The sequence below is a fragment of the Camelus dromedarius genome, chromosome 34 (assembly GCF_036321535.1).
Source record: "Camelus dromedarius isolate mCamDro1 chromosome 34, mCamDro1.pat, whole genome shotgun sequence".
Taxonomy (NCBI): Eukaryota; Metazoa; Chordata; class Mammalia; order Artiodactyla; family Camelidae; genus Camelus; species Camelus dromedarius.
This window is the reverse complement of record NC_087469.1, coordinates 1,915,229-1,937,031: the sequence shown is the minus strand read 5'-3', so window position 1 is coordinate 1,937,031 and position 21,803 is coordinate 1,915,229. Positions and strand designations below refer to the sequence as shown.

Here is a 21,803-nt window from a genome sequence, read left to right as displayed (position 1 = left end):
TTGGCCAAGCACAATGGAAGTATTTACATCTCACAGAATTCCAGCTGTTGCGATAATGACACAACCCTTCACAAATCACACAATAGATAAAATTCTGATTTTATAAATAAAATTGTGGTAATTCAAGTAGTAAGCCCATCTTTACTAAACAGAGCTCTATTTCATAGAGTGGTTCTTTTTGTAATAGAAATCATTTATCTAGTTTGTTATAACCGAGTGTGGAGTTCTTTGTATTCATTTCCACTGCAGCCGGGGAAAAAGGCTTGAAGTGAAGTTAAAAGAAAGCTCTAAGTCAGATGAATGTACTAAAAGAGCCCTTCTTCTTTAACATACCAAGAGAAAATGAAACCAGAATTATCTAAAGCATATTAACAAGCATGTGTATCATAATAAAATGTAAATATTTAAACCACATTATAGAAATAATATTTTACTTAAAAAAGGCTAAATTTGCCATCCAGATGAGAATTCTCCCTATGCCTTTTTGTTTTAACTTACTGTTGAATTCTATATGAGACAGTAACCAGAAGGCTAAATCACTTATGCCAACTCTCAAGATCTTTATTCACTATTACTAAGTTTAACTTAAATCAAGATTCTGCAGAAATGACAAAGATAAATAACAACAGTTGTCCCAAAAAGCATATTCACCTGGGAAGTGAAGGGGTAAAACGCAAGTATACACTCAATTAGAACAGAAGGGATCTGAACATGCACCCGATGTTCACAGCAGCACTAATTCAACAGCCAAGATACAGAGGCAACCTAAATGTCCATCGACAGATGACTGGATAAAAAAGCTGTGGTATATTTATATAATGGAATACTACTCAGCCATAAAAAAGAATAAAATAATGCCTTTTGCAGCAACATGGATGGACCTAGAGATAGTCATTCTAAGTAAAGTAAGCCAGAAAAGAGAAAGAAAAATACCATCTGATATCATTCATGTGGAATCTAAAAAGAAAAAGAAAAAAAGGACACTATGAACTCATCTACAAACAGAAAAAGACTTGCAGACATAGTAAACAATCTTATGGTTACCGGGGAAAGGGGGTAGGAAGAGATATACTTGAGAGTTTGAGATTTACAAATGTTAGCGATTATATATAAAAATAGATTTTTTTAAAAAGTTTCTTCTGTATAGCACAGGGAACTATACTGAATATCCTGTAATAACCTTTAATGAAAAAGAATGTGAAAGCAAACGTGTATATATGTGCATGACTGGGACACTGTGCTGTACACCAGAAACTAACACATTGTAGCTGTCTGTAATTCAATTAAAAAAAAAAAAGGATCTGTACTATAAAGGTTATAAGGAACAAGGATAGTTCTAGTGTCGCAAAACAAAAAACATAAAAACAATGTCTTCATTGAAAATAAATAAACCCCAAAAAACCTGCTCTTTGAAAGGTCAGTAAAATTGATGAGGAAAAAAAGCGGGTAAACATTATTCACAGTATCAATAATGAAAGAATAAAACATCACTGCCGTTTCACACAGACATTTAAAGGCTAATTAAAAGATTATTACTAAGAATTCTATTTCAACAAAAGCAGTAACTTTAATGGAATGGACAAATTTCTTGATAGGTACAAACTACTGAAGGTCATCCAAGAAAAAACAGATAACCTGAAAAGCCCTATATATTAGAGAAAAAGAATTTGTACTTTAAAAACTTATCCACAAGAAAATTCCCAGGCCCACATGGCTTCACTGGTGAGTTATCCAAACATTTAAGAAATAGATAACAATGCTACACAAAGTTGTGCAAAATACTGAAGGAGGAACACTCTCCAAATCATTCTGTGAATCAAGCATTACCCTGATACCCAAACTAGGCAAAGGCATTACAAAAAAAAAAAAAAAAAAAAGACCAATGGATCTCATAAATACAATTTTAAAGCTGTTATTGCCAGCAAATTGATCAGTATATTAAATACAATCCTCATCCTAACAATCCTTTTCATACTAAGTAAAAGCTTACTATAAAGTGTATATAGAAATGCAAAGAACCTGGAATAGTTCTTTTTCTTTGAAAAAAAAGAACCAATGTTGGAGGACTTACACCAATTGATTTCAAGATTGACTATAAAGCTACAAAAATCAAGAGAGTAAGGGATAGACTGGGATTTCAAAATTGTAAAATAGATAAACAAGATTATACTGTATAGCACAGGGAAATATATACAAGATCTTGTGGTAGCTCACAGGGAAAAAAAAGTGACAATGAATATATATATGTTCATGTATAACTGAAAAATTGTGCTCTACACTGGAATTTGATACAACATTGTAAAATGAGTATAAATCAATAAAAAAGAGTTAAAAAAAAAAAAGAGAGAGAGAGACAGTAGAATGCTGGCACAAGGACAGACAAATAATCAAGGGAACAGAACACATACTCCAGAAATATACCCATATGAATACAGTCAACTGATTTTCAAGAAAGGTGCCAAGATAATTCAATGAGAATATGGTCTTTTTAACAAATGCTGCTGAAATAACTTGATACCCATATGCAAATAAATGAACTTTGAAACTTCCCCCACACCGTATACAAAAATAACTCAAAATGCGTTATACCCCTAAATTCAAGAACTAAAAATACAAAGCTTCTGGAAGAAAACACAGAAGAAATTCTTGTGACCTTGTTTAGGCAAATGCTTTTTGGTTTTTGGTTTCTTAGATAACACAAAAGAAATAAACCACAAAATAAAAAGTTGATAAACTGGACTTTGACCAAAATTATGAACTTTTGAGATTCAAAGGACACCATCAAGAAAGTGAAAAGATAGCCCATGGAACGGGAGGAAATATTCCCAAACTATATATCTGATAGGAAACACATCCTAAATATATAAGGAAAATTAAAACTAAGTGTTAAAGAGACAACCCAATTTTTTTTTACTTGACAGAAGATCTGACTAGATGCTTTATCAAAGAAAATATACAAATGGCAAACACATGAAGGATGTCCACACCCCTAGTCATTAGGGCTGTGCAAATTAAAACAGCAATGAGACACCTTTACATCCATGAGAATGGCTGGACTTGGGGGGAAAAAAGACAGTAATAACAAGAACTAGCAAAAACACAGGGCAACTTAAACTCTCATACAGTGCTGGGAAAACTACTTTGGAAAATAGGCAATTTAAAAAATTAAGCATATACTACCACATAATCCAGCAATCTCATACTTCATTATTAAATACTTCAGTACTTACTTAAGAGAAATGAAAATGATGTCTACAAAAAGACTTACACTTGAATATTCACAACAGATACATTTATAATGGCCAAAAACTAGTACAAAAACAAATTTTCCATTTTGGAAAAACTCTAGAAATAGAAACATCAGTGGTTACTACGAACTGAGGATAGAGACAGGGGACTGAATGCAAAGGTATACAAGTGAACTTTATAAAATGATGTAACTGTTCTATTATGATGGTGTTACTGTGAAAAGACTGCAAATATTTGTCAAAATTCATTAAACTGTATACTGAACATTATTGAAAATTTATGTACCTTATACTTCATCAAAGCTGACTTTAAAAAGAAAAATCTAGTCACTTTAAATACAAGTAATCTTTTTTTTTCCCCATCATGATTTTCCAATTTAGGCAGGACTTAGCAGGGATGGGTCACCTCTGCTCCACAAAGATCAGCGAAGGGCAGCTTGACTCAGGGCTGGAGGATCCACTTCTAAGATCAGTCATAGGGCAGCAAGCTGGTGTGGGCTGGGGGCTGGGAGCTTAGCAAAGGCCTCAGGGAAGGTTTTGGTGGGCTCTCTCTCACAGCATGGTGACTTCAGTTCCAATAGTGAATGTCCCAAGAGGTACAAGCAGAAGTCCTTATCACTCTTTATGACCTGGTCCGAGAGGTCACATTGGTGTCTCTTGCATCATAGTCACAAGCCTGCCCACAATCTAGTGAAGAGACATAGACCCCACCTCATGATGGGAGGAGTACCAATGACATATTATAAAGCAGAGTGTGTGAGATGGGAGATATATTTATAACTATCTTGAGGAAGACAGTCTACCACATTGGACTTTCATTCTGTAGATAAGTGGGAGACAGGGCAAAGCGAAAACAACACGACTTCAACTAAATTTTAGGACAGTAACTCCAGAAACACTATTAGGAATAAACTAAAGCAGAGACTGAAAAAGATGGGGGGGGGGGGCTGCCATTTAAGGTGGTATTTCAAGAGTCAAAAGCAAAAGAGACCCTTAAAGTGGCACAATATCTGTGAGCAAGAGGAAACATGCTTGCCAGAGATGCTGTACAAATACAAGTAAAGCATCTTGGCTGGAAAGTGGCAATGCCATTAAGCAACACAAAGTTTAGGAGGGACAACAAAAAATTCTGTTTTGGCACATGCTGGTGAAGGCAGAATGCATTTGAAAATTAAAAAAAAAAAAAAAAAAACAAGGAAGAGACCCACAACAAAGAGCAAATATATAAATAACCCACGAAGAAGGGACTCAATTCTGATTGATCAAGGGTTGGTTAAAATTCTTAGGCAAGGCAATAACAATCACTGCTGTATATTTCTTAAAAGACTGATATTTATCTACACAGGAAACGCCCGAAAGTATGCTTTATTACTCCTGCTTCCTTCCTAGCCAAAGCCTTCTCCTTGCAGCTCACTGGGTTAATAAAACTGCCTGTCTGAAGATTTGCCTCTAATTCAAGGTAGAAACAATTTATATAGCTTTTTCAGTGATAATAATGATCACACATGAATTCAAAACATTGCTTGTTTGTTTGTTCCACTTTAGATCTGCAGCATGGCAGGCAGTGTTGGCCGAATTCCTCCCCACCATTCCTTGCTAAAAGAATCCCTGCTTTCTTCAGCTATCAAGTGGCCATATGCTTCAGGGGAGCTGGCTCTATAATGCCCAGGGTGAATCTTGGTACAACTCTGGTCCCAGTACTAGCAAACTGCAGGATAGAATCATCTGGAAACTTTTAAACAGACCAATGCCTGGACTCCCCCTCTCCCTTGCAGTGATTCTCATTTAATTGGTCTAGAGAAACAGTGTCTTTTCATCATTAGGGGACAAGTCTGAGGACAAAAGTCAAATCAATAGTAACTAAGGTTGCCAGAGCAGACAGATGAATGGAACCTTGATCTTAAAAACACTGTTGAATTAACTGACAGCAGAACGATCTTTCATCCAGGTTTCTCATTATGTAATTAACAATTTTTCTCATTCTTTAAGCCACTTTTGGTTGTGTTTTCTGTTACTTGCAACGAAAAACATCCCACAGGCAATACAAAATTCAGGATAGAAGTTTGGCTTTATAAACAGGAAGCAGAACTTCAGTCTTCTGCTGACAAAGGATAAGCCAATTTTACAGGAGCCAGCAAAGAATGATGTCATTTTACTGTAAATGAAAAGATCCTTTCTGAAACTTATTTGAATATTTGAACATTGTGTGCACTCAATTGCATTTTCAAATGACTAGAGTTCTTTGAAACTGAATGATGCAGTAGCATACGACACAATACGTTCCTGCACATAAATCTTCCCCAAGCGTTTTAAGAGCCATCCCCCAGATATACCTAGAAATAAATAAGGACATTTTCAAAACCCAGAATGAAACAATTTATGGATGACATTTCCTGCTTTGTTCTGCTCATCAATTCAAATTACCTAAACACACTAAAAGCAACGGCCACCAAGCCTATGCTGCTGGCATATTCTCCTCAACCTTGGCTTTGATTTAAGGCACAAGAGGAGAAAGCCCCTCATTTGAAGGATTCTGCATTGCTTCTCTGAGAGAACACATGAGGGTGGATGATGGGAAGGTGCTACGGAAAGGGTTCCACAGAGGCAGAGCCGAGGACAAGAAATGGGTCCCCATCACCAAGCTGAGCTGCCTGGTCAAGGACGTGAAGATCAAGTCCCTGGAGGAGACCTCTCTTTTCTCCCTACCCTTCACAGAATCTGAGATCCCTGATTTTTCAGGGGTGTCCCTGAGATTTTGAAGTTACGCCCATACAAAAGCAGACCTGTGCTGGCCAGTGGGCCAGATTTAAGGCATTTGTCACCATTGAGTTTTTCTACAGAGATGATGGTCCAGGAAGGTACTCACTGCCATCCATGGGGCTGTGGTCCTGGCACTCTCCATCACCCCTGTGTGGTGAGGCTACGGGGGAACAAGATAGCAAACCCTAACTGTTCCTTGCAAGGTGACTGGCGGCTGCGGCTCTATGCTGGTGCTCCTCATCCTCACCCCCGGGGGCACTGGCATCATCCAGCCCCCGTGCACAAGAAGCTCATGTCGATGGCTGGTATTGAGGATGGCTACAATGCTCCCCGGGCAACTTCACCAAAGCCACCTTTGATGGCACCTCCAAACCTACAGCTGCACCCCTAAGCCTCCGCAGGGACCACTTTCGCCAAGCTCCCCCTCCAGGCACTCGCTGACCGTCTCCTGAAGAGCCACACCAGCGTCTCCCTGCAGAGGGCCCAGGATCCTGCTGTGGTCACCACATAGCTTTTATATCAGAAAAGTAAAGTGAATTCAGTCTGTTTTTTAAAAAATAAAGGATGCTATCCCATAATTTACTTCCGAGTCAATTATTGAAACCTTTCCTCATCTTGTTCTCACGGGAATGAGGACAGCTCATTACTCCCAAAAGTCACCTCTCCTCCACACCCCGGGTTGGGTCCCTCCTACCCACCCAGAAACTACTGCTCTTCACTGGCCCCACTGTCTTCAGAAAGGTTCGGGGTTCCTGGCCTTAAGCCTTGAATCATATTCCCAACTCCCAGTTCTTCCATCCAGCATAAGACTCTGCACCATATATTCCTTTCCCTGCCAGCAACAGCCTCCACTCCTACCCCTGCCTTTCACAGGCAACCGTCTTGAATTGCGGCCACTCATCTCTTCATTTATCAACCCACTTCAATATGGTTTCCACCTCCACTACTTCATTAAAATTGCTCTGGGAAAGGTCACCAATTATTGCCTTTCTGCTAAAATTAATGACCCCTTTTGAGTCTTTGTAGTTCTTTCGTGATTATTTTTAAGTTTCCATTAAAGCCAAACTCTATGTTAGGGACTAGATGTCCAAGATTGATTAAAACTGTCCGTATCTTAAAAAGTTCAGGGTCTAACGGGACAGTCACAGAGACGATTTCAATACCTGGTAAATAAGTTGAATGACAGAAGCCTACACTTGATAGAGGGAAATCATATGGAACCAGAGCTAGGAAGTGGTTTCAAAGAAGCAATGAATAACCACTGTTTCACAGGTTCAACAAGAATTCATAATGTTGTAGACACTGAAAAAAGGTATTTCAGACGCAGCATATGTGTGTGAAAAATAGAGAAATCACCTAAACTCAGGCCACAGCAGTGAGCAGGAAGGAAGGGATGGATCTAGGAGAAATTAACCTGTCAGGCAGAATTCTTCCTTTCCTGATACTCTCTCTCTGGTTTTCCTTCCATCTCGCTCTTTTGTTGGATTCCTTTTCCATTCCCAAAAGTTTGTCTCTATCCTCCTCATGTTCTAAATGCTCTCAGGAAGATTTGATCCCAGCCTTCAGCTGGTTGGTAGACACTGCAAACTGGGTCACTGTAAAGTTTTCATCTGTAACTTTAATGACATACTGATAACCAAAAGAATATTCAGATCTTTCCACAGCATTAGCCAAATTAATTGCTTTCATGAAAGTAACGTACAAAATAGCATGTGAAAAATAACAGTTACGCAGATCACATGGTGCATGAGTGGCTCAGGTACACTACACCAGATTAACGCAATGAACTGAACAGAAGCAAAAGTCATCCTGGGAAAATCAAATTACAGAATTTGTGATTTAGAAATAGTCTAACTAGTATTTAATTGCAGATGAGGAAAAAACTGACCATACAAATTTTAACCATATCCAGGAAGTTTTTCAAAAATGACTGCAGATGAATTTAATGGGAGAAGAATTCTAGGCTTGTGCTTTCTCTGAAGAATGTGGCTGAGTCCTCTACCTCCAAATTCAAATCTGCAGAATTGCCTGCAAGAATCACAACTCCTAAGCAGAAATCTAAGAAAAAAGACGGTTTCTAAGGTAACCAACGCTCACATCCATACCATATACAATCCAGCATAACAAAAGTCATCACCTGAGCTTGTCAGAAATTAATTGGAAGAGCTGGTGTGTTGTATTTGTGCCCTGAGGCTGCACCCCTTTAAACAAATGAACTCCATGTTCTGCATTAGCTGAATTTGCCAGTGGCTTTCTCAAGGAGAAAATGCACCTTTGAGAAGGTCAAAGAGGGATATGTGAGAATAATCTCTTCTGATGGCTGTGCTCTTAATGCCCAATGGCCAATGGAAGCAAAATCATTATGAAGTTACAGAAGCAACTTTTTAAAACTTTTGAAGAGATATTAAAAATAGAGCAATGCAGTTGTCCTATTCATACTCTCTTGTTAATTTTATTTCTATCAGGAGGGGGGAAAAAAAGTCTACGAATTATTCATCCAAGAAAGGCAACAAACAATCGGGAGAGATGATTCTTTGGTCTGCAACTTGAACTACACTATCAGAACCTCTGATAACTAAAGCTCAGACTCTCTGCTCCCCTTTTAAAGGAAAGCCATTTCAACTATAAATTGATAGAACATTCTGGAAAACAAAATGGAAACCCTCTTTCTTCTTTTACCCTCTGAGGGCAAGAGAGAAGAGAAGAGGATCAATAGGAATGGAGCTAATCTCCCCATGCAGCTCAATACCATGAAGGCCATTTGGTATATATCACAAACAATAATGTTATGAAACTGGAATGTTTTTTTCATTCAATCCAATTCCAATAAATGAGCTTGTCTGAAAGTGAATCAGCTGTCACCAACGTTGTAAACTGCATTTTAAATTATTTTCCTTCCTCTTGAGAATTTCATTTAATAGGCTTATGTAAATTAAGTACCTTTAGTTACTGCCCTATCCAAATAAAAAGAGAGTAAGTTGTCAATAACAGAAACATTTTGCAACAATATACCCCAGGCATCTACGTTAATAAAATACTTGAACAGAATACTAAGAATATGTTACTTCAATGCATTGTAATAAAACAGCATACCTTGGGACGCAGAGATAAGACAAGTATATTTATGGAAGATGTGGTAAACTGGGAAAATTACAGATCCAATTAGCACTTGATAAAGACCTCCAATACAGAGCTTCTTAGATTATTCAAAGGACAGCTATACTGGAAACAAACTAGATAATACAGTTTGCTGGCCTAAACAAACACACTAGACCTAAACCAAAGCACGGAAGGGGAGAAAAAAAGTGTCCAGAAACCACTCCTGTAAGTCACCTCAAATGGACTTCCTTTTGAGGCACAAAATCAGGAGAACAAGACAGCTATATCTTTGGGAGAGTGATTCAGCATCAAATATGAACATGGTAGTATTACAGTCTATTCTTCCATCTTTAACTTCAGCTACCCTGTCCTGTGCTCTGCTATTTGTACTCGTGTCACTAGGTACACAGAAGATCTACTAAAAGAAAGCAATCCAAGTGTAAACTGACGTTTTACTTTTGGAAAGCAAGATGGCAAAACACGTCACTAGCTATCAACAAAATCTTCATCTACTCATCTACCATTGAGTAACCTCTCCTTTCCCAGTGCTTCCTCTAAGCCATATAATTTAATGCTCAAACAACCACGATGGACAGATTTTCTTACTTTGTCACATAAGATGAAAATGAGGCTCAAACAGGTTAACTTGCCACAGCCTCACAGCTAATAAGTAGTGTAACAGAACGTGAACTCACTTCACATCTCCCTCCAAAGACTTTATTTCCTCTAATCTCTTTAACCTAGGAATTCTACTCCAAATTTATCCTGAGTAAATAAATCAACAAAACCAAAATATAGACTCATAAAGATATCTCTGCAGCTTTTCACAGCTAAAATCAGAAACAGCCAAATAGCCAACATTAGAATGGTGCTCCAAAAGAATGAAACACTGTACAACTAATATGAATATCATATATATAACTTTTAAGGAAAAAGAAGACAGTTAAGAATCACTGCTTTATTAAACATACATCTACCCAGCAATTCCATTCCTAGGCATTTACCCAACAGATATGAACACAAATGTCCTTAAAAGATTTGTACATGACTGATCACAATTTTATTCACACTAGCCAAAAAGCAGAAATAACCCAAATGTCCATCAACAAGTGAACAGATAAACAAATTGTACTATAGTCACACAATGAAATATAACTCAGCACTGAAAATGAAACAGCTACGCATACATCCAACAACACAAATTTTTTAAACATTATGCTGAACAAAAGAAACCAGGCATAATAGAGTATATACTATATGACGATGTTCATTTGAAGTCCTAAAATGGACAAAGCTAGTAAGTTAGTTGAATGAATAGCAGTAGTTGTGCTGGAAGAGGACAGGGGGCAAGAAAGATCACAAGGGAACCTGCTAAAATCTGTGCCTGTATTGCATATAAACTATACCTCTAAAAACGTAAAATAAAAAAATTTTACGATACTGTACTAAAACTGTAAGTATGCAGGATTATTTATGTTGACAAAATGACAAAAACTGAAATAGAGCATGTGAGTACTTTTAAAATCATGTCAATTTTTTTGATGTCACAGTTATATATATTTTAAACAGTATTTGGGCAGGGAAGTAATAAAAGGCAATCCATTCCTTGGGACAGCCTGCTTCATGAGCAAACCAAGATCACTAGGCATTATTTTGAGATGCTGAGCTAAACTGGAAAACGCAAGTGTTTCCACAATTTGGCTCAGGTTCCAAGACTTAGCACTCATTTCTCCCTTTTATTCTTTTCAGTTAGCTGGTCATCAATTCCTGAATTAAAAAGACAGTATCTCACTCACTTTTTTGTTCATACATTCACTCAATTGTCAAATGAGCTGTGTGTTTCCCTGTGAAGGTCAAAGTCTTCATAGCATCCATCTGCCAGTGTAACCTGACACATTTAAAAACTGGTATGCCTGGCAAAACCAATTTAAGATTATTAACATTTTTCATTCCCATTTAATTTCCCATGACAACTCACCCTCATATTCACAATGTTTCTTTCATTTCACTAATGAGCTAAAGACAGCTTTCACATTTATTTCAGTTCTTTCAGAATCGGATGCGTTTGGCAATATCAACCGTATAAATGAGCCAATGTCTAATTCTGAATAAGGTTTTGAAAACATTTCACTGTGCTCTATGTCACTTATCAAGCCACGTGGTTCTGAGCTCTTTCACTGAAAGCAAACATGTGAGAACAGCTGTAAGAAATGACCGAGGGTCAGCAGGTGCCAGACATGCAGTCATAGAAGTGCGGGTGTCTTCTACTCTGGCAAGCGCGATGCTGATCAGAGAAGGCAGTGACCTCTAACAGTGTGCAATGTGTGATTCTCACTGAAGAGGAGACAATCCAAACACAAATCCTCCCTCAAAACATACCAGGACCAGTACGGAACAGCACATTTCATTTGTCTGTATTTTTCTGTAATACAAACTATAAATAGGAAAGCTCACAAATTTTCTTGGCTGAGGGAGCAAACACAATGTAAGAAAGACTCTTGGAGGCATGGGCTTGGGGGTAGCGGGGAAGAATGAGAAATAACAGTTTCTAGTGTAACCAGGCATGGGTTCCAAGAATTGAAGGAAAAGATAATGCCCAAAGTATAATGCGAGTCTTGGTGGTCAATCAAAGCTGAGATTTCCAGTTACAGGCATCAGAATGAGCGTACCCCTTCTGTTCCCTCCAGAAATGAATTAATTAAAAAGCATACAAAATATAAGTATAAACCCCCACAGGCCAAGAGAGAGAGAAGACAACAGGAGACAGCAGATATTAACAAAATTTTATATTACGTTAAGTGGATGAATGATGGTAAATAATTCACCAGTGTGAAGAAAAATGCAAACCAAGTGCCTGCACAGGGCAGTGCCCACAATACGCCAGACCAGTCACACTGCCAACAGACAAGTGACTCTCACCCCACCACGTGTGGTAAACTAAGGCAAATCCACTCCCATCTACTGAATTAGAGCATCGATTCCTACCAGATACCACACCTACTAGATATAAATATGACAACACCCTGGCTTGTCTCGGGTTGTCAGCGAGTCCCAAGCCAATGAAAAAGACTAGTATTACTAGGTACTTATACAGACTCTCCTTAATTGCTTACATGGGAGTAGTTTGCTTTGGCTGTGCACTTTTCCATGAGAATACCTTTACTCCATCACCCACTAAGCGACTGCCCTTGCTCTGTAGCTTTGGTACCTTCCCCAACCCAGCATCCTCTCTGCGTCTGGGAGCAAGTACTTTCTCCCTCGTCTAATTTAAGCAAAATATCTTCTTTCATGTTTCTCCAGGCCCAATACTCACACTCCCAACTAACAGTTTCAGGGCTGAGTCTCCCTTCTCAGTGCTATGGGACATTCCAAAACAATTAAATAAAAATATATGATCAGTTTTTAAATATTAGTAAGTTTAAAATTCCTTTTTATAGGCAACTCTAAAATATAAATGAATTACCCTTACTGTATTCTGCCCTCCTCAGTTTGGCTATAAATAAACTAAACTAATGCCAAACCTTTAATAGCTAAGGAAATCAGTATTTGTAATTCTGCGGGGATGGAACCAGGGTCCAGGAAAAGACTGAGAGATGAACAGCTAGATAACAAAGTGAAAGATGCATTTGAGTGAGTGTCTGTGAGCACATCTGTGCACAAAGGTTAGGAAGCACGGAGAAGAGAGAAAAGGCTCACAGATCTCCGAGATATAATTTGGTAGAAGAAGAAGAAAACATAAAATGTTTTAAAAACTTAATGGTTCCAAAAGAACTGTTACGTAAAAAATTCAGGTGGACAAACAGACTTCGTCAAAAGACAAGACCCCAACAAAGTGTTGCTGATTTGACAGGTTATATCTCTGAAATGAACAGCCATTAAGGGAGCAGAAGAGAAAGCTGGGGTTAAGCTGGTTTCTGTCACAAGTAAAAGATCCACTTTCTGGGGAGAAGAGATAAATCATTCTTCCCTGCTCATTGACATTAGTACAATGAGGTTCATAACAGTAGAAATGTTATGATTCAACAGAACTATTATGTGTCAAGGCAATATGCCACAGTTTGCATCAGAGTCGGCAATGAAAAAGAATTTCATGGCTGCAACATCCTGTGCCCTAAGAGTCTCAAAGAAGAAAGTTCATTTTCTCTCTGGATTCTGCAATTAGGTCAGGTATCCTAAGCCTATGGTTCCCAAAGTGTGGTCCACAGACACACACCCCCACCAATACCCTTTCAGAAAGTCTGAAAATGTATTTTCATCATACTGTGTTCCACCGTATTGACATTTTCAATTGCCACACAAGAGCAAGAGTGGATAAAAATGCCAGTGCATCAGCACCAATCAAGGCTTTGGCAACAAACTATACTAGCATCATTGTATTCTCCAGCTCCACACACTCTCTGTAATAGAAGATGTAAGTTCCACTTACAAATGCCATTTATAAACCAGTAAAAATTATTGATTTTATTAAATCTCAACCCTTAAGTACAAGTGCATTTGTTTCCTGAGGTTGCCACAAATGGTTATTTGGTGGCTTAAAATAGGCATTTATTCTCCTGGAGTTCCGGAAGTCAGAAATCCAAAATCTCAGCAAAGCCACACCCTTTCCAGAGATTCTAGGGAAGAATTCATTCCTTGCATCTCCCAGTTTCTTCTGGCTCCAGGTGTTCCTTGGCTTGTAGCCACATCACTCTAATCTCTTGTCTGTAAGATCACACATTGCCTCCTCCTCTTCTCCAAATGTTTTGCCTTCTCTTAGGTCTGTGTCTCTCTTCCATACAGACACTTAGCATTGGATTTAGGCCCCATTTGGAAAATCCCAAGTGATCTCAAGATCTTTAACTTAATTACATTTGCAAAGACCCTTTTTACAACTCAAGTAACATTCACAGATTCTGGGAATTAGGATGTGGACATATCTTTTGAGGGGACTTCATTCAGCACCTACAACAAATCTTTTTAATATTCTGCATGACCAAATGGGAAGTGAGCATAAAGCACCTCTACTGCATAGTGAAATATGACGGTTATCTTGAGGAAAAGCACTTGTGAGACTGAGCTGCAAACCGAACTAGACACTGTTTGTATACACATCATTATTCCTTGAAAGAACAACTGACAAACTACAAAATCAGCCTTACAGATAGAAATGTGTCTGTTACTATCAACGGAGACTTGATGTGACTAAGATGTAACCCTCACAGCTAAGTCTTGATGTTCTCCTGTTAAACTGAACATCAGCATCAGATAAGGCCACTGGGACCAAGATGGATCAAAAAAAAAAAAAATCACTCTTATGAGTCAGGTGAACCACAAACCACAAAATGACTAAACGCCCCCTATTCCTGGCTATTTAGATTGCTCCTTCTTTACCAATTAAACCTTTAACTTGAATTTATTCCTGCCTCTTAAATATTAGGCTTCAGATATCCAAGTATAGAATCACCTCTACATCCCCATAGCATCTAATCCAGAGCAAAGTCCCCTTCTTTCAACTCTCTCTTGAATCATCTAACACAAGCCTATAATAAATCCTTTCTGACAAATTCTTATTGAGACACTCCATGGTTCTCCAGGAAGCATTCTCCCTTACTGCCACAAGAAATAAGCCCAACTTGTTCAACTACAGGTGAACCTTTAAAGGTTTCTGGTAATGTCTGGCTAGAGGGCATTGAAAATGGTTTTTGAATGTTGAGCATTTGCAACATTTCATCAAAAACGAACACAAATTATTTCAAGGAAACCAACTATTTATTGCCACTGATAAAAATCAAACCTTCAAGAGAAAAACAGAGTTTTAGAAAACTTGTATCCACTGTGCACTGGATAGTTTCCCAATACTTAAAGACTTCTCTTAATGAGAATGGTGGTGATATTAACAAACTGGGGGCAAGGGTAATACTATAAAATGAAATGGGTCACTACTTGGAAGATCTGCATAACTAAGAAAACAAGTATTTTTCAAATAAACTAAGTATGAGGTTAGAAAATAATAAATAAAAGGTCTTTTCAGGGTGCAAGATAGATCAACAGATTCTATTGTAACGAACAAAAAGTTCACTGATACGGTTTTATATTCTACATTGCAACTAATCTTCGAGAAACTATCAGTGGTTGAGTTCTAACGCAGCATGAAATTATTTGGTAGAGCTATTCCAACACTCTTCCTCTTCCAAGTACAAATATGTGGGAGGCTAGATTTTCTTCATATGCTTCAATGAAATATGTTGCAAACAAACTGTTAGCCAACAACTTTGTTTTATTTAGCCAGACGTTAAAGAAAATTGCAAAAATATAATAGTGCCACATTCTACTTTTTTTGAAAACAGCTTATTTTACATAAAAAGCACTTATGTTAACATATAAAGAGTGCGCTGTTTTAAATTATCATAAAAATTTCTGTTTTCTTTTTCCCCTTATCTTTTTTTTTCTGTGTTAGTTTCTAATACAGTAAATATCAATCAATAAGCCTCAGAAACAAAAGCTCTTTGGGGCCCTCAATAACGCCTACGAGTGTCAAAAGTTCCTGCAACCACAAAGTTTGAGCATCGCTAGCCTAAACCATTCCTACTTTTCAAAACAACCTCATTTTTTTTCTATCCACCAGTTTCAGTAATTTTCTATGACAAAGAAACTATATTCAGATTGTTCAAATCTTATGTCACACAATAAGCTGGCGTAACACAAGTAAATTACAATTTAATTCCCAATGCTAAAATAAAAGTTTCCAGATCTCAATAATATGACACTAAGGGTATACAAACATCCCAATTCAGAACAAAGTAAATGAATAACATATCAGAGTTTATTGACATGGTTGGTCTGAGAACTCCAAACCAAGAAATTAACCTAAGTCAAGTCTAGGATACCTCAAATACCAAAACAAAAACAAAACAGATCTGGAGGAACATATCTGCAATCTAGAACACACAGAATTTCTACAGGGGAAGGTAATCTGAAGATCACTTCAGAATACAAAATTATAAAACATATACGGAAACAACTAATCAACATAAAGAAGGAAATCCACACATAAAATACAGCAGTTTATATTTCCAAGAAATTTGGATAATAGAATCATGTGATAGAGGCTCAAATAAATAAGTTTAAAATTTATTAAACATATGAGAAGAAACTAAAAACATAAAAGTATATTTTTAAGGCCAGATTTAGGAAAGAATCAAATATAACTTATTGGAATGAAAATGGGCACTGAAATTTAAACCTCAGTGGTTGGGCTAAACAGTAAGTTAGATACAGATGAAGGTAGTAGTGACGGATTAGAAGATAAATCTGAGGAATTAATGGAAGGCATCACAGAGATAAAGGGATGGAAAGTACAAAAAGGAGATTACAAGACATGGAAAACAAAATAAAAAGACAACATGTTAAACTGGAGCTTTAAACAAGAAAATAATGTTGAAAATTTTCCAGTATTGACAAATCCCTCAATATAGGAAGTATGAATCCCAATCAGTGCACCTATAGAGAAAATCTGAAGAGTCAAACTACTACAGAAGGATGACAATTAGACAAACACTGGCAGCAGCACAAGCTGAAAGGCCATGGGATAATATCCTCAGGCCAACAAGGACAACCATCATATCCAACCAAACTAACATTTAAGTCAAATATTTTCAGGCAAAAATACAATATTTACTACCATCATGTCCTCACTGAAAGAACTACTAAAAGTGGTATTTGGGGAGGAAACTAAATCAAACAGGAGAAAATGGGGCACAAGAAAGACTTCAGCAAGTAAATATATGTGCAGGTATATTTTTAAATAATAAGCACTGCTAATCCAAGAGGCAGAGTAACAACTGATGTTGGAGGCTTAAATATATAAGAAACTAAAATACTGAACATTGTAACACTTGGGCTGGAAAAGTGAAGAGAGTTAAAAGTGTTCCAAGGGTCTCATACTGTAAAGAGGAGGGCAGGGAAAACAGTTATCTTTAGACTTAGTCAAATTAAGTATGTGTTTATCAAGGGAAACCAAAAGTTTCAATGTTTAAGATAACTAGGTATATGTAACAAACTGAAATATATGACAGTGTGCTCAAAGTCAACTAAGTAAGTGTGGATACTGATACAAACTAAACCCCTCTGTGGTTCCACAGACTCCCACTCTTCCTCAGAGTATTTCTTATATTGTACATAACAAGTGTCCACTTGACATATGAGATAATGAGAATGCCAATGTCAATCCATATAGTATTAGAAAGCTTATTTTTTCTCTCAAGATGAATATGTAAATAAAAAATCTAATGTTTTTTGGTGGGGAGGTAATAGCTCAGTGGTAGAGCTCATACTTAGCATGCACGAGGTCCTGGGTTCAATCCCCAGTATCTCTATTAAAAAAAAAAAAATCTAATATTTTCTTCTTGCATCCCCAATGAATCATCCTGCTCTTTACTTTGCCAAGGAAGAGATTTTTGCCCAGGATTCTGTAGCAGGAACAGCTTCCCCAAATAAAATACTCCTTAACATAATAAACCATGAGTTAATTAGGCAAAGAAGGGGCTAAATGAAGTGTGTTCCAAAGAGACGCAAGAGCATGAGTAAAAGCCAAAGGGATAAAACAGCTTGGTTTGTGTAGGAAACCTAAAAATACTTTGAAATTTGCGGTTCTGAACTGCTAGGGCACAAAGCTCATCTCCCCGGCATTCACTCCTAAAAACCAACAAGAGACATCCTTATCTCTGCTGTAGGAGATAAAGCTGCCAATTGATCCCAGTCTAATCTTCTCCACCTTACTCTCCTCACAGTAATCAGTGTCCTAAACTCACCGTATGTTATCAGATCTTAGATGCCTAAATTGGAAAGTAGACATGCTTTTGTTGTTTGGCCCCAAAGGAACATGAAATCTAAGTTCCACTTTATTGCACAAAATGAATTTCCATTGCACTGATGCACTTTTACACTGCCTTTTCTCAGAATGTATCTCAGTATAAAGCAAGTAATCACAATACTGACTTCCAAGAAGCAGTCAGACAATCCCACAGGCTGCCGAAGGCATATACAGACTACTCGTGATGTAGAAGGTGAGGTCCATATAACTTAGTGCCGAGTAACACTTTCTCTTCAACTCTCCAAAAGAAAGCTAAGACAGCTGGCACCCCAAAAGTAGAAGTAAGACTCTCTTACCCCAACAACCACTTAACAGAAATCAGGCCATTAGCACCCATTATTTAACAAACAGTTCTCAAAGTAATTAAGTTTCCCATACCTCTGAAGTCAAATTGAAGGCTTTAATCAACAAACAACTCAAGTCCTAAAGGTTGCACACCAGCCTAGCCAATTAATTATTCTCTACCAAGCTTCTTCAGCTGTATTCAGTTGTTTATTCATGTATTTATTCACACAGTCAGTCATTCAATTACTCAATGACTGTTAACTCCATACCAGGCATTGGTGTAATTCTGAGTGAATACAAGTAAGAGTCACACCCAAGTTACTATAACGTAAGTTTGTGCCAAATCTAAACAACTGGGATGAGAAAACACACACAGCTTACACAGCAGGTGCTCAAAAAACGTCTGTTAATATCAATTATGATCATAAAAATCTAAAATATACAATCAGTAGCTTGCAATGGTTTTCAAGCAAGAGTGTGCGAAGAGCTACTGTTACCTAGATTGATTATGGACTTGAATGAAGTTAGACATTTTTAAAGATCCTACACTATCTTTGTTTCTATTTTAACTGTCATCGTGAAAAGAAATTATATATCAGACATTATGAAGAATCAGGAACATGTGATATTAGATATATGGTACAAAATATATTAATTTACTTCTCTTTGACAAAGGCTATGCTGGGTTCTTTGAGGGATACAAAGGCAAGCAAGACATAGGTCTCTGCCTTTATAAGCATATAATCTAGTGGAGGAGAAAAAGGGTACAAAAATAACATAAACAAAGGAAAATACAAATAGAACTGTAAGGGTAGAGGCCCATGATTATTACTGAGAAAAATACCCACTTCAAAATCATTTTTTAAGTAAAGCTTTAAGTAAGTAACTTCAATTAAATTTCAGTAAGGCTTTGCTGAAGTTAAGAATACAACTGTGGCTCACACTGGCCATTAAATTTTGTAGGCACCTATGATTCAATACTTCAACACATTAAATTTCCTTAATACTTAAATTTCCTTAAAATATGGTCAAATTCATCTGCCATTTAAGGTTCTTCACAGCACCTCCTAATCCAATCTTCTACTTCGTTCAAAACCCTCTCACTGAAATGTTAAGGCAAAACACAATTAAATGGTTGCTGAAATGCAGAGTTGACTTAATAGAAAAACTCATCTATTTAGACACAGATCAATAATTATTTCCTGGTGCACATATGAAAAACAAAGTACGTGAGGAAGTGTCAAACATCACGGTTAGTAATATATTTTGCAATGCAAAAGTAAACTAACACCTATTAAATACAGAATGACTCCTGGATTTAATATGAGGTTGTCAAATTGCTCAAACTGCAGTCAAAATATTTTATTTCCTTTAGACAGCTGAAGTGAAACTACGGCTACAAATATTTTTCAGGCCTAATTTAAAGACAGAGCATCTAATTTACTAAAAAACTAATAGCACCTTGTCATCTAGTCCTAAGTAGCATTTCTGAAAGAGCTGTAAGTAATTTTCTAAAACTACAGTATACGGAACTTAAATGCTGGTATTTTTCTTACCCATATTCAAATACTGTAATTAACTGTATATAGGTTAAGAATTCAATGAAGGGACAATATGACAATGTAGCAGAAATCTCCTGAAGCAGTCTACTTTTTAAATTCAGCAGCACTACAGCTGTTGTGATACGTCCATTGTTATATTCATTGCCTCAGAGTCTCAGAGTCAAGGTAAAATCCACTTTGAGGAACTGGCAAACTGGCAAAGAATTATAAGCATAGATTTCTCCATCTTGCTTTCAGGTCTATCTAAAAATTTGGCTTTTTTCAGAATATTTTATATTAATTTGAAGGCCAATTAAAATCTTGCATGAAAGTTAGTCAAAGAAATGAAAATAACAACTTAAATTGCAATCCAAGTATATTGTTTTTATTTGCATATCCTGTGTCTGATAGAATGTACTTTTAAAGAACATGCAAATTTTTATTCCAAAGCTAATAGAATGAATATAAATTATCATTTTGTTTTAATTTATACTAGAATCACTGTAAATATAACAATTCAAAAGTCATTTTATCTAACTACGTATTCATTGTTTGTGATCAGTTTCCAAATCCTTATAGACTTTTAAGAGACAAAGTCAAGGAAAACAATGCTAAAAAATGCATTCCCTGCCCCATCTCATTGTATCTCAAATTAAACTTGTTTATTATATTCATAATATCGAGGTAGTACTTCTTTCATTCTTTTCCTAAGCTTTGTTTTGTTTTTGCTTTTTTGCCCTTAGAATGTCCTAACTTACAATGTATGCTTGCAAACATAGTGAAACTGATCTGTGTTATTGTGAAATTTTTTAAAAAACTAACCTCAAGACACTATTTTCTCTCTTCCCTCCCTCACCAAAATGAATTAACAACCCCCATAAACATCTCTCTCGCTCTTCATCTTGAGTTCTACTTGGCTAAACAAAAAATTCCCTGGAAGGGATGACATTCCTTTGATGTTGTATTTGACTATTCCATAAAATTGAAACAGGCAAACTTCATTTTGTAGTACTACTAGGTAGAGAATGCTAAGAAGAGAAACTGTTTGTTTTTACTATACATACACTTTGAGCAGAATCAAATATTTTCCCTCTCATTTATTCCCTTATATCCTCCATTAAAATAGAACCCACTATCCAATGACTCACAACTCAATTTAAAAATTCAATTTTAAAAGTCCACTAGTCTAACACCAAATGACTTGGTTATATCAAACCACAACTATAAAACATTTCAAAAATACAAAGCTTTTGAGTCCATTTAAAAAGGAAACCAAATAAATTCAACACTGGAAAAAGCATGTTGCTCACCAACAGGGTATATCCTTCATACATGTGCACTGTCAAGTGTTCAGCAGCCCCCACATCTCTATTTAGTCTTATTTGTTTATTAACACATTGTTTCTGGTAACACAATGCCTCAAGGATACTTTTTAAAAAGTGTTTATGTTAACTATGGATTCTTCCAAAACCAAGTGGAGAGAGACTAGGTAAAAACAAGCCCAAGTGAGGATGACCTTAGTAAAGGCCTATGACATCAGACATCAGTGCCACCCCCACACACCTCCCATCAGAGGACTATCAACTTCTTCACAGTGTTACTGCTACAGTGCAGTCCAGTCTGGCAGCAATGGAACTGGAACCAGAGAAAGAAAAGCACCAGACCCTTCCCTGGACCTGTTAACGGAGCACCTGCTCTGACAGTCATGGCGATTTTTGTCAAGACTCCCAGCTCCTGCTCTGCAAAGAGGCATGCACTATGGTAAAAGTCTGTCCAGGAATTAATGTGTTCAAGAACACAGAGGCAGCAACAAGGTAAGAGAGAACTGGATCCACATGTACCACAGCTGTTTTGTGGATAGAATTTACTTCTTCGAGGCATGATCCTGAAACTCAAAGATATTCTAATGGGAATCAAATTATTCTATATGCAAGGAAAGAAAGCCAGCAGCATCCATTTTCAACATTCGAAGGAATCACACTAAATTATCACAGTGCTCTAAAAGGGGGCAAAAGGAAA

At 37.0% G+C, this 21,803-nt stretch overlaps 1 protein-coding gene and 1 pseudogene across 1 annotated transcript in view; one reads left to right on the top strand and one right to left on the bottom strand.

The window, feature by feature from the left end:
• Positions 1-21,803, bottom strand: part of DDX10 (DEAD-box helicase 10) — a 214,111-nt gene that overhangs the window by 116,919 nt on the left and 75,389 nt on the right. The gene's annotated exons all lie outside the window — the stretch shown is intronic.
• On the top strand, positions 5,807-6,519 carry LOC105096608 (small ribosomal subunit protein uS5-like; annotated as a pseudogene).